This window comes from Triturus cristatus, chromosome 5_2 (assembly GCF_964204655.1).
Source record: "Triturus cristatus chromosome 5_2, aTriCri1.1, whole genome shotgun sequence".
Classification (NCBI taxonomy): Eukaryota; Metazoa; Chordata; class Amphibia; order Caudata; family Salamandridae; genus Triturus; species Triturus cristatus.
In genome coordinates this window covers 281,542,124-281,554,614 of record NC_140588.1, presented here as the reverse complement: position 1 = coordinate 281,554,614, position 12,491 = coordinate 281,542,124, and positions in this window count along the sequence as shown.

Below are 12,491 nucleotides of genomic sequence, written 5' to 3'. Positions count from 1 at the left end.
TGATAGCTCATATCCTTTATTCCAACTCTTTTCAAGCTCTTCACATTAGAGCTTATCTCCTGTAGAGGAGGAGTTTCTGTTTTATCCGCACAATTGTTTCTCAACTTAAAATGATTCCAGGATTACTTATTATTTATCACTTGTTGCATTACACTATTAGATTTTTGCCTTGCATAATATCTATTATACCTGATATTTAGTGCTCTGATTTACTGTTTAACTTTCAACATGCAATTTATCTATTCTTCTTTATGCTTTAGAATTATAGAGATTTTACTATATCCCTTTAAAATGTTATTGGCTTTGCTCTTTTCCCTTTCAATAAGTCAATGTTCAATATGTCACTATTATATATTAGATAATATCTTTATTTATTAATGTATTTTTAATGTAGTGTGTATTTGTTATTTCTGTCTCCTATTATAACTGCATATTTTAATCACCTTCCTCTATACTCTATGCCTATGCTTATCTGTTACTGAATCTACATATATATGGTGTCTTACTATCTATCCTATTAACTTTTTCTTTCCTTAGTGTTCGCTTTTTTCTTACTAATTTTGAGTATAGCTATATTAATTGATCAATGTATCTTATTCACAGTTGTCAATATGTAGTAATTTGCTCTATCTTTTAAGTTATATTTAGATAATAGTGAACTCATACTTAATTCTCTACATGTTTATGTATTTTGCTAGCGTCTGCTTCTCCCTCTCAACAATCATTCTTCTATATGTTTGGTTCTCTACATCTTCTTTATGCACACCTCGCTCTTCAGATTCTTCCTCTATTTTCCTGCATAGTCCTCATTAAGTCTTAACCCTCTTGACGAGGTTCCTACCCGTGGTGGTGCTCTAGTAAGCCCAGACCCGCGACTAAAGTTTTTGGATTTTCTCTTTTTACCTTCCTTTACATTTTTCTTTTCTTTGATAATTCTTTTCTACTAAACCTTCTTACTTAACAAGTTAATTTATCAGTATTCCCCTATTTTCCCTTTCCCCTTCCTCATATTTTGTACTGACTCTCTCTACTCTCTCTTTTATATCAGCCTCATTCTATATCCCCCTTTCTCTCTTGGTGTCTTTGTGGTAAGCCAGAGTACCCTTTATGATATACCGCCTTTTCTCCTCTTATTGTATTATTTCTAATTTATTGCTTTCTTTATTTTGACAAGTATATTAACTCATTTTGACATTGCTCCAGCATGACGAGTACACACCTCCTATATACCATTACATAGAATGTTCATTGAGTCATCCACTACATTAAAAGGAAAAAATTTACTTTCCTATTTTCAATCCAAACATGTTGATGTGGCTTTACTGCAAGAAAACCATCTAGATGCACTAGAATCTGATAAACTCTGCAGGGATTGGGTGGGAAAGGTTATCCACAGCAGCATTCGAAAAGGTGAACCCACAGATACTATCCCTATCAGTAAGTGTGGTGTTGCAATCCTTATTCGCAAATCACTTCCTGTCACAGTCTCCAAAACATGGTCAGATCCTGATGGCCGTTAAGTGTTTGCTAAGTTACGTATTGGGAATTCTCACATCTGCCTAGGATCAGTTTACACAACGACAGGAACTAAAAAATCATTCTTCCACCAATTGAACCGTCTACTAACAGAGATTGATGCCTCACAATATCTCATTGGTGGGGATTGGAATCTGGTACGAGACCCAATTCTAGACAAAATAGGTCCGTTAGATAAAGGAAATGCGGCAGACAGAGCCATTTTAGATGATATAATTTCAGACAACGGATTAGTCGATCATTGACTTCTTAGTCATCCAACAGACAAGGAATACACATTCTTTTCTCCCACCCATGGCACATTCTCTCGCTTAGACTACTTTTGACATCACATAGAGCAGTCCAATTGGTCACAGAGTCTCGCATTTTAGAAGCGGCTTTATCTGATCACTCCCCTGTCCTTCTGTCTCTAGATCTTGGGCTGTCTCAGTCAGGGCGCAAACCATGGCCCTTGAACATTCAACGGCATAGGACGCCCAAGGGTAAACTTCAACTGCAATCCCATCTCCAAGATTATCTTTCCATTAACAAGAACTCTGTAACTTCCAGTAGGACTGTCTGGGCTGCGGCTAAAGCCACTATTAGGGGCCAGTTAATGCGTGATGCAGCACTCGCTAATAAGCAGAATGCTGCGCGACAAACAAAGCTGGAATGTGATATTCAATCTTTCTCTCACCTATACATATCTACCCCAACCTTGCAGAACAGCAAATCATTAGAGAAAGCACGTATGGCCTTAAACAGTCTTTTTACCTATAAAGCTGAGTATGCTCTGCAGAGAATGAAGGGTCGACATTATGAAAAGGGGGAGAAGGCAGGAAGATTGTTAGCAGCACAATTGCATCAAAGGGAGGCAGCCATGGCCATTCCAGCTATTGGATCATCGCATGGCGACATACTCACGAGACCTCAAGAGATTGTCAATTAATTTGCCTTTTTTTACCAATCTCTTTATACTCCAGGCAATCAAATAGATCTAGATAAGATGTCTTCCTTTCTCACAGGGGTGGACCTTCCCCGTCTCTCTGATGAGGGTAGGGCCCTACTTGAAGGCGAAATCACTAGGGATAAGATTTCTAAAGCCATTACTGCCCTACCTTACCACAAGACTCCTGGAGAAGATGGATTCCCTGCTGAATTTTACCGCTGGTCAGGACACAATGTTACGTGCTGCATTTCAGGAAGCAGATAGTGAATCTTCATTGGGACCTCTTTCTAACAAGGCAGTTATTGCCGTGCTACCCAAAGCTGGTAAAGATCCCCTGCTATGCAGTAGCTATCATCCCATCTTGTTATTAAATTGTGATATCAAAATATATTGCAGATATCGACTTTTATATTTTAGTCATTATAGACCTCATGATTAGCATTTATAGATTTCAGGGGCCTGACGCTCACCCCTTTTTGTTCTCTGGGTGTACATAGAAAGGTGTTTATCAGATTCTATATCCTATGAGACAGACTCTGGGAGACGATACTATGGCTTGGTGCTTCTGGGGTTCAGATGACACAATACATGTTTTTTAATATGAGATTCATAATTATGTAATGATTTACATTATCCACTTTATTGTTAGGTGCACTTTATAGTTAGAGTCTTACCTGTGCTTTTCTTCAGCCGTTTTGTTTTTTGTTTTTTCTTTACCCTCAGAAAACTGTGATCTGAGGCAACACTCCCTCAAAGGTGGAGGTAAATTAAAATTACCCCTGAGGTGAGTTATGCGACGTTCTGTGCTCACATTCAAAATCACGTGTGTAGTTTGTTTTCACGTGTGTGGTGTTTGTGTAGGGAGTAAGTGAAATTTATAATAATCATGTAACTTATGTATGTTTTCTGTAGACACTGGACCGGACTGCAGCTGGTGCCACTGTCCTAATACTATCATATCAAATTAAGTATGGTTTTCTTTACATTTCACTTAATTTTTAGCAGAGTGACAACGTTGGAGGTCCTGATGAATGCCGTGAATTTATGATCAATTGGCAGAAACATTTTCAGTCCTTTATCACTTGCTTTTAATCTTAGCCCATGGGGACAATAATTAAACTTCTAGTGCCACCCAGGAGCTATTTTTAATGCACTTTTTCTGTTTCGTATTTTGCACTCTGCCCCTCACTCCCATTGCCTAAATTGGTAACCCTGTAAAACACCTCACGCTCCTCTCATTCCTTTCTGGAGAGTTGTAGCCCACACTGTATACCTTGCGGTTGCAGTGTGTAAGAGGGGACCCAATGATGAAGCATGTCACCCACGGGTGAGTGAGGGTTCTCGTCTTTATAAATGAAGACTTTTTCTCTTTATTACTTTCCATTGGTAGATACAATAGTGGCCATATTTAGTTACTAGCATCCCATTACTTTTTGTGAGATACATAATTTGGAGTGGTGATGTGGATGTAATTACTCACTCCTTGTCATATCAAAATATTAGCCAGCATCCTAGCGTCCCTCCTCCGTAAAGTTCTACCTTCCCTAATACACCACACCCAAGTGGGCTTTGTCCCGGGGCGTTCCTCTTGGAATCATCACCGTACGTTAGCCCATACATTGTGGTCTGCTAAACACTTTTCAGAGGATGCATAAGCCCTCTCACTTGACGCAGAAAAAGCATTGTACTGCATTGAATGGGAATACCTTTTTACAATAATGCAACGATTTGGGTTAGGTGATCAATTTATAACCAAAGTACGCTTGTTGTATGACAATCCATCTGCTCAGGTGAATTGCGTTTTTTTTTATCTGATATGTTTCCGATTGGGAGAGGTACGCGCCAGGAATGCCCTTTATCCCCCCCTTCTTTTTTGTTGGCAATGGAGCTATTAGCTGCCACAATTTGCCAATCTGCTGAAATCACAGGTGCTCCCCTCCCAATTGGACACTCTAAAATCTACTTTTATGCAGATGATATCCTACTTACTCTTACAAATCTTTCCCGTTCTCTTCCATCCCTTCTTCAAATCATTAACGACTTCCCTTCCTTTTCAGGTTATAAAATTAATTGGGACAAGAGTGAGCCTTTACCCATCTCTGATGGAACTACAAAGGCAGCTATATATGGTTTTTCTTTTCATTGGCAGTCTTCATGCCTTAAGTACCTAGACATTTTAGTCAATAAGGGCTTGGAAAACATGGTTACTGACAATTTAACCCCTCTGCTTTCTCAAATGCTACGTGATTTTGACAAATGGAAATTTTAGGGCTCTCTCTTTGGGGTAGAGTCCAAGCTATCAAAATGGTCACTCTTCTGCGTTTCATCTATATTCTAGGCATGCTCCCCCTTCAGATCTCTTTATCTACGCTTCGATCAATAAATTCCAAAATTAAGACCTTCATATGGGGTTCAGCTAGGCCTCGTCAATGGGAAAATTAAAAGCCCACCAATTATATGGAGGAATGGGTATCCCATCCATTGAACACTATTCTCTCGCACTACACATCTCTCAATTCTTTTATTTCTTGCCAGGAATAAAAGATATTCCGCAATGGGTTTACATAGAGCGTCATCTCTTATCCATGGATTCGGGTCTCTCTCTTTTGTATGGCAGGGACACTAGTCGTTCTGATCCTAAAAACCCGATTTTATCAGCTATGCATAAATCCTGGCAAAGAGGGCATCATTTATTAGATTCAAATGTATGTATTCATGCCAAGGCTCCCTTGTGGAACAATACAGGTATACGTATTAATGGTCGGATGTTATCTTGGCCTTTGTGGCAAACAGCGGGCATCCACTCCCCAGATCAGCTTCTTCACAATGGCGAATTCAAATCCTTCTTACAATTGAGGGAGGAATTTAATCTTCCTATACAACATTCTTCTAAATACATTCAACTTCAACAATGTTTAAAGAGACATTTGGGGTCGCCCCCTTGGTTGCTTCAAACATCTCCAATATCATCTTATTTGAATGTGTGGGGGAAGCATAAAGGAATGACTTCTGGTCTTTATAAAACCTTTACACTTCATCTCTTCTCGCAAACCCTCTCTCATAATCTTCAGCTTAAATGGCAAGTCCGTTTATAAACTTTTTTTACAGCTGTTGAATGGGATCAGATATTAGAAGGTCTGCATAAAGGAGCCTGTGAGGCAAGGCTTAAATTTTGTCTGTTTAAAATTTCTTCATGACTGGCATTGGTTACCGGTTAAATTGCATAAAACTGGTTTACTTTCACACACTGATTGTTGGAGGTGTTCTACCTCAGGCTGTGACACAACTCATATTATTTGTGAGTGTCCGAGCATTCAACATTTTTGGAACTATGTTGGTAAAACATTACATTCTACAATGCCCTTACAACTACCATTTACATCTGCCAACATTCTTTTACATGATCTATGTCATTCTCCAAAGCTCTCTAAACCTCAACATGGTCACTTCCATGCTGCATTGGCTACAGCAACATTTTGTATTTTACGTCATTGGAAGTCATCATCCCCACCCTCTCAAGAAGAATGGTTAGTGGCAATGATGCAGACGGCCTCACATGAACATATAATTTACAATCTCCAGGATCAAGTTGATATATTTCTACAGACCTGGTCACCTTTCCTTAAAGCCATAGTTGATGATGCTGCTAACTCCTTTGTCTCCCCATATACACCCACTCGAACAGACTAATTCATTGCTTCTCTTCTTTGTATACTAAATTCTTATCATTATTACTTGCTTTATCTCTCTCATTTTCCTATATCCACCTCCTATTACTTTTCCTTCATTCCTATTGTTTCTCCCTTTCTCTTTGTACTCTGGCTCCACTTATTCACATGATTGCTCAAGTTTACTCTCTTTCTCTCACTTTCTTTTCCCTTCCTTACATTACTTCACCCATTCTTCCAAATCTATTATGTCCTAAACTTTTACGAGATTAGTATTTTTCTATGAGAATCCATTTCTCTATCATTATTAGGATAATCTCATGTATAGTCATTGTCTCCTATTTATACTTAATCTATTTATATTTCCTCAATTAATAATATATCTTTTACCAATTTCTTATTTATATTCGTTTTCACTACTTCTCTATCATTTATTTGATTATCAATTTATAATATGCCTATTTATACACTCCATATTTATTCGCTTATATTCAGCAGCTAGTGCTATGTATCCATTGCTATTTTTTATTCTTATAATATTTTTTAAGTATCTATTAACAACTTATTGCTGCCTTCTTATTTTTGTTTTTAACATGTATTATATTGTAAAACTCAATAAAATGTGTCAACACAAAAAACAACAACATTACAGGTAGGATGTAAGCAGTCGACATGGTAACACAAGTTATATAAGTCACCACAGAACAATGTTATGATATCGTTATACGAGGCAACAAACAAAACAGGAAAGAGAACAAATGTTACAGGATGATACAAAGGTAGGGTTATAAAAAAACATAATGAGGTAGCTAGTTCATATAGGAGAAGTTGGTACAAAAACAGAGGGCAGCTATTTAGTCAGAGTCGTTGGATTCTAAAGACAGTAAATAATCTCTCACTGGCTGCCAGACATCTTTAGGTCTCTGGATGAAAAGTTACAACTGTGCATAGTCCTCACTAATCTTATCACAATGTGACATACTATGGAGCCATGTCGATTAAGCTGGGACTTTTCGGCTGTCCCAGTGCAGTGCAAGCTCATGTTTTGTGAGGAGTGCGATAGATACAAATCTGCGACCAGATTTAGAAATTTCATATGTGTAACCTAGATGGGCCACCAAAGGATTTGGTGTAATGGTGGAATCAGTCATCGTGGAGAGGAGAGATAAGATGGAGTGCCAGTAATGGCTGATATATACGACACATCCAAGTTAAGTGAGTGAAGTCAGCATTCAGGGCATGGCATTTGGCCAGTTCGTGGAGTGTGTAAGGTAAAAACACACAGTAGGAATTATGTAAGCTCAGTGGAGGAACTTAAAATGTAGAAGTTTGTGCCTGTGGTGAACAGAAACTAGCTTAGTTTGTGAGCAACAATAAGATCATTCCTTATCGGACAGTAGATGTCCAAGGCCTTGCTTGTCTTGAAACCAGGATCTCTAGAAGGGACTCCTGGGTCAGTCGACTGACCTTCAGTTTGAGCTAAAGTGACACAACAGGATTCTGGAGGCTTCCCTGCAATGGCCCAGTAAACCAGCTCCAACTGGACCTGACTAGACACGGTAGCCCTGCTGCTGGCCTCTGCTTGAGTGAATCTTGATCCCAAAGAGGTGCCCCCAGATCCTGTACCCTTGTATAGCATCAGAGTGTTCTCCACTCCTGAAGAAAATGTGAAGATACAGATGTTTTGGGCTTCTCTTGACTACAAGTGACCTCTTTGCATCAACAGTGACATCCCACATAGACGGCCAATGTGAATCTCCAGCACGATTGGCTCTTCACACTACAACAGCAGCTGCCTGCAATGTCCGACCTGCTGCTCACACCAACAATTTCCTCCTCCCTGTCCTCGCTAACGCAAATATCACTCCTCACACAGACATGAGAAGGTAATTCCTAGATGGGACTAACTTGATCCCTGTATCCAAGCAGCACTTTATCGTGGTTGGCCTGAACCTGTGACTTTGCCTTGGTCCAGCACGACCACATACCCATGAGTGCCACTTTGTGCTTTTTGGCGGGTTACATTTTACAGATGTTTCTCTTTAAAAGGAAACTAAAATGTGCCTCTGCAGTATGTATTGTATTTAAAGATCACAAGTTCCTGATCACTATTGACAGACAATTCACTAGCTTACCCTCATAGGAAAATTAAGTGTGTGTCTTCACATCATTTAATGCTTCAGAGAAAACTGTTAGTTACATGCAATCAGTCATAGCTGGTAAAATGTAATGTCTCCTGCTGAAATGTTCCCTTTGTTAAATGAAGAGAATATATGTCAAATAAAATTAAATTTTCTATATGTAGGTACATACATGCATAAATGTAATTGGTAAATCTATTAAATAGATGACTAAAGCACTTCACTACATCATGGAATTTTTGCATTCATTATCCTTGAACTTCAGTGCTTAATTTCTCTCTAAAAATACATGTAATTAACAAAACATGATTTTAAATCAAATGTCAGGAATACGCATATTTAGTGAATGCACCTGGATAAATTCACTCTTTAGGTTTAGTGCCCACAGTAATTTAAGCAGGGAAATGTGAAGAAACAGATGAACTGTAAGGATTATTTATCAATTTCACATGTATTATGATGGCACTTTGTAGTTGCATTTTAAATATAGCTATTCAACACCGGCAATGTAAACTGAGATTATGTTATGCAATGAAAAAGCTCACATTTTGAACATTTATTTGAAGAGTAATGCAGTTATTAGTATCATCCATTTAATATGTTTATTGCACATGCAGACCTTAGAGAAAACATTTTAATTATTCCCCCTGCCTTAGCTGAACATCAAAAAATAAAGTAGGCTACTACCCCATTAACCCCTTGAGTGCCCCACCCTTTCCCCGCCCTGTGCCGGCCCTTTCATTAGCGGGCGGGGTTCATGACGAGATAGTCTCGTCATGGGCACAGCGCAACCGCGGCCCATGACGAGACCATCTCGTCATGGGCACTCAAGAGGTTAAAGAAGTGTATATGTTGTACATGCAAGCTGCGGTTATCCTCCTCTTCAGTGTAGTGGTAAGCAAGATGTCTGACGGTCTAGCCCAGGCTCATTTCCTCTCAACGCCTAACATCTATTTTGTTACAACACTTGCTAAAAATGTCTTGCCGAGAGGTGAATGTGTGATGATTGAATAGTCAGGGACAGCAATCTTAATCCTTGGCTGAACATTTTTCCACAGAACCATGAAAAGTTACCAGGATATTGCACTGCTATTTTAAGGATTTTGGGGGGCACGGGCAAGACACTTTTGGGTACCCCTGTTTGGAACAACTTTGACTTTTACTACCAATGTTCTGCTAATTCAAACCTGCAAGATGAAAGAAATGTTGAATTGTACCTTAAACTATTAATAACATGGTCCCACAAAAACAACTGAAACTAAAATCATTCTTTGCTTAAGAAACAACAGAGTGAGAAGTCGAGGTTGGAAGAGAGAGGGAAAGAAATTGGGATAATGTAATAGAGATGAGAAACAGAGAGAGAATATTGACTTTCCCAGAGGATCCCTTTGGAAGGTGGGGGCCTTGGGCAACTGCAGGGCCGGACTGGCCATAGAGGGCACCGGGCAATATCCCGGTGCGCCGCACGGGTGTGGGACGGTTTTGGGCCCCTGGGGGCCGTTTTGTTACAGGGCCGTTTTTATAGCTGCAAAATCGGCCGTGTAACAAAATCGGCCGAAGAAAACCGTCCCTGGCAAAGAGCTTGGTGGCACCCCCTCCACCCAGGGGGGGGGAGGGGGCCGGCCGAGCACTTTGCCAGGGCCGGTTGTGGTTCCCAGTCCGGCCCTGGGCAACTGCCCACTTTGTCGAAGCCTTAAAACGTCTCTAGGATATTGAGGGCTGTATCACATAAAGCAAAAACTGGAAGTGATAATTTAAGTTGGATCTCTGCCACAGTTTTGGGCTGACTGGTGTTTTAATTAGTGATGAGCTGGAGCAATGGCATTTTCCGCCCTATGCAGAAGTAAATGGCTATTTGTCACTTTAAAGGAATGTGAAAGCAAAATAACAACACAAAAATACCACCAGAATACATCACCACTAAAAGAAAAATGCCACAAAACAACTATGCACAAGCTTTTTTGTCATACGTTACAACCCCAAGAATCCTGCTTTCATAATACAGTAGTAAACGTGTTTGCAATAAGCGCACTCTTAATACACGACCGACATGAAATAACACCAATCAAAAATGTTTTGTAATCTGGTCCTGGGTCTTATTTTAGCACTCCCAGTGCTCACTTTGTGTAATACTGTCTAACAAGTCATATTGCATAAAGTGAGCACTGAAAGTGCTCTGTTAAGACCAGTCTCTTCCACAATTTTGGGCTGACTAATGTTTTCAATAGTTGAAGCTCTTAAGCAGCAGTATTTGCCACTTTAGTCCGTGGTAAATGGTTGTTTGTCAGAGGAAATTTAAAGGAGTGTGCCGTTTTTGAATGGAAATGTATCATCTTTCGTTGACACCTCTAAAAAAATAACTAGGAACAACAAAACATACCACAATAACATTACTCTGAACAAAATAAGAACACAGCAAAGAAATAGCAGGGCACACCTAAACAGAATTCAGCAGAACCACAGTACAGTACAACAATAGCACAATACAGTTAAGCAAGATGCACCAAAGTACAAAAAAAACTACATAAGAAATTAACACTAAAATAAAATGCAACATGATAAACATGTAAAAATATTCTTGTCACAAATTACTACTTGCACAATCTGCTTTCATAATGTGGCTTGAAAGGGTGAATGCACCAAGCATTGCCTTCCCTACCGCCAAGCACATGGAATATCTCCAGCATGAAATGGCTTTGATCTGTTTCAATGTCCCATTTCTTCATTGATTTCAGAAGCAATTGTCAGTTTTTGTGGTTTACACTTACACACATGTACCTTCTCCAACACACATGTATCCTAACATAGCACAGCATAGTGTAGCGCAACTAAGGTAAGGCAACGTGGTGTAGCACAGTGCATGGTAACATAACATGACATAACATAAAAGAACATCATTTTTAGTACAAGGAAAACACAATTAGCCAATACGTAGGTTACTTTTTTTTTTAACAAAGATTGGCCTCTTTACACATTTGTCTGTTTTGTGCATTCTGGTGGTGATGTTCATTAATTTAGTCAAAATTGTAACTTTTATTAATAGAGCTTTTACCAAAAAACACAAAAAACATGATTATCGACTGTAGCAGTTCTCACCCCTGCACACAGTGGATTTTTAAGCATCCGATTTGGACCATGCACTATATACCAATCCGATAAATATGATATAGAGTGCTATGTGGGAATATTTGTACAAACTAAGGGGCATATCAACAACAACCGGCGATAATTATCGCTCAGCGCTCTTAGCGTGAGGATAATTATCGCCGGCTAGCGTGAATTTTTATCGCTGAGATAGCGTGCTATTAGCAACGCTTATCTCAATAGCGATAAAAATCTACACGCTAACAGGCTAACGTGAGATTATCGCTGGAAACCCAGCGATAATCACACGTTACCTTGTTGATAGGGACAGGCAAACTTAGCCATGATATCCTCCTTCCATAGGATATCATGGCTAAGTCTGAAAATTAGCAGACGTAAAAAAGCAGCGTTAACCGCGGTTAGCGCTGCTTTTTTTGTCTCTAACAGGGTTAGCGACATTCTTGATAATAGGAGAAATGTCGCTTAGCGACATTTCTCCTATTATTTTACTCTGGAACGCCCCCTTTGCATCTCATTAGAGATGCAAGGGGAAGCGTAGAGTAAAAGGGTGCTAACATGCAAATTTGCGTGTTAGCACCCTGTTGTTGATAGGGTGCTAGTTTTATCTCTGCTTTTTTGGCTTTTAAAGCCAAAAAAGCAGAGATAAAGCCCTTGTTGATATGCCCCCTAGGACGCCCACAGAGGCAGAACTATTTAAATCAATTCTTACACACATGTTACATTTATCCACCATGCTGCCTTGCTATTCATTGAGAACCCCCGCTTATATTTCATGACACAGCATCTAAATTTATTTCAACTTCTGCTAGACTGATATGAGTGTCATACTGTATAATTATGAATGATGTAGTCATGTGTTTCTAGGTTCAGCAATGTTAAAGTAGTGCAAGCTTAGATTACACATCAGTGTATGATTGCTTATAAAGGACATTGGTTGGTATGAATATTGTGAACGGTGAGTGGTGTGCTGTAGTGTGGTGAGCCATGGATTTGCTCATCGCTGTTTTTATTCTGCAGAGTTGACTGTCTTCAGAAATCATCTCTTAATTTTCTATGCGGAAGAAGTTGCACTGGGCCATTTGGGTTGTAATAGACAACAGAACGTTTATAAGA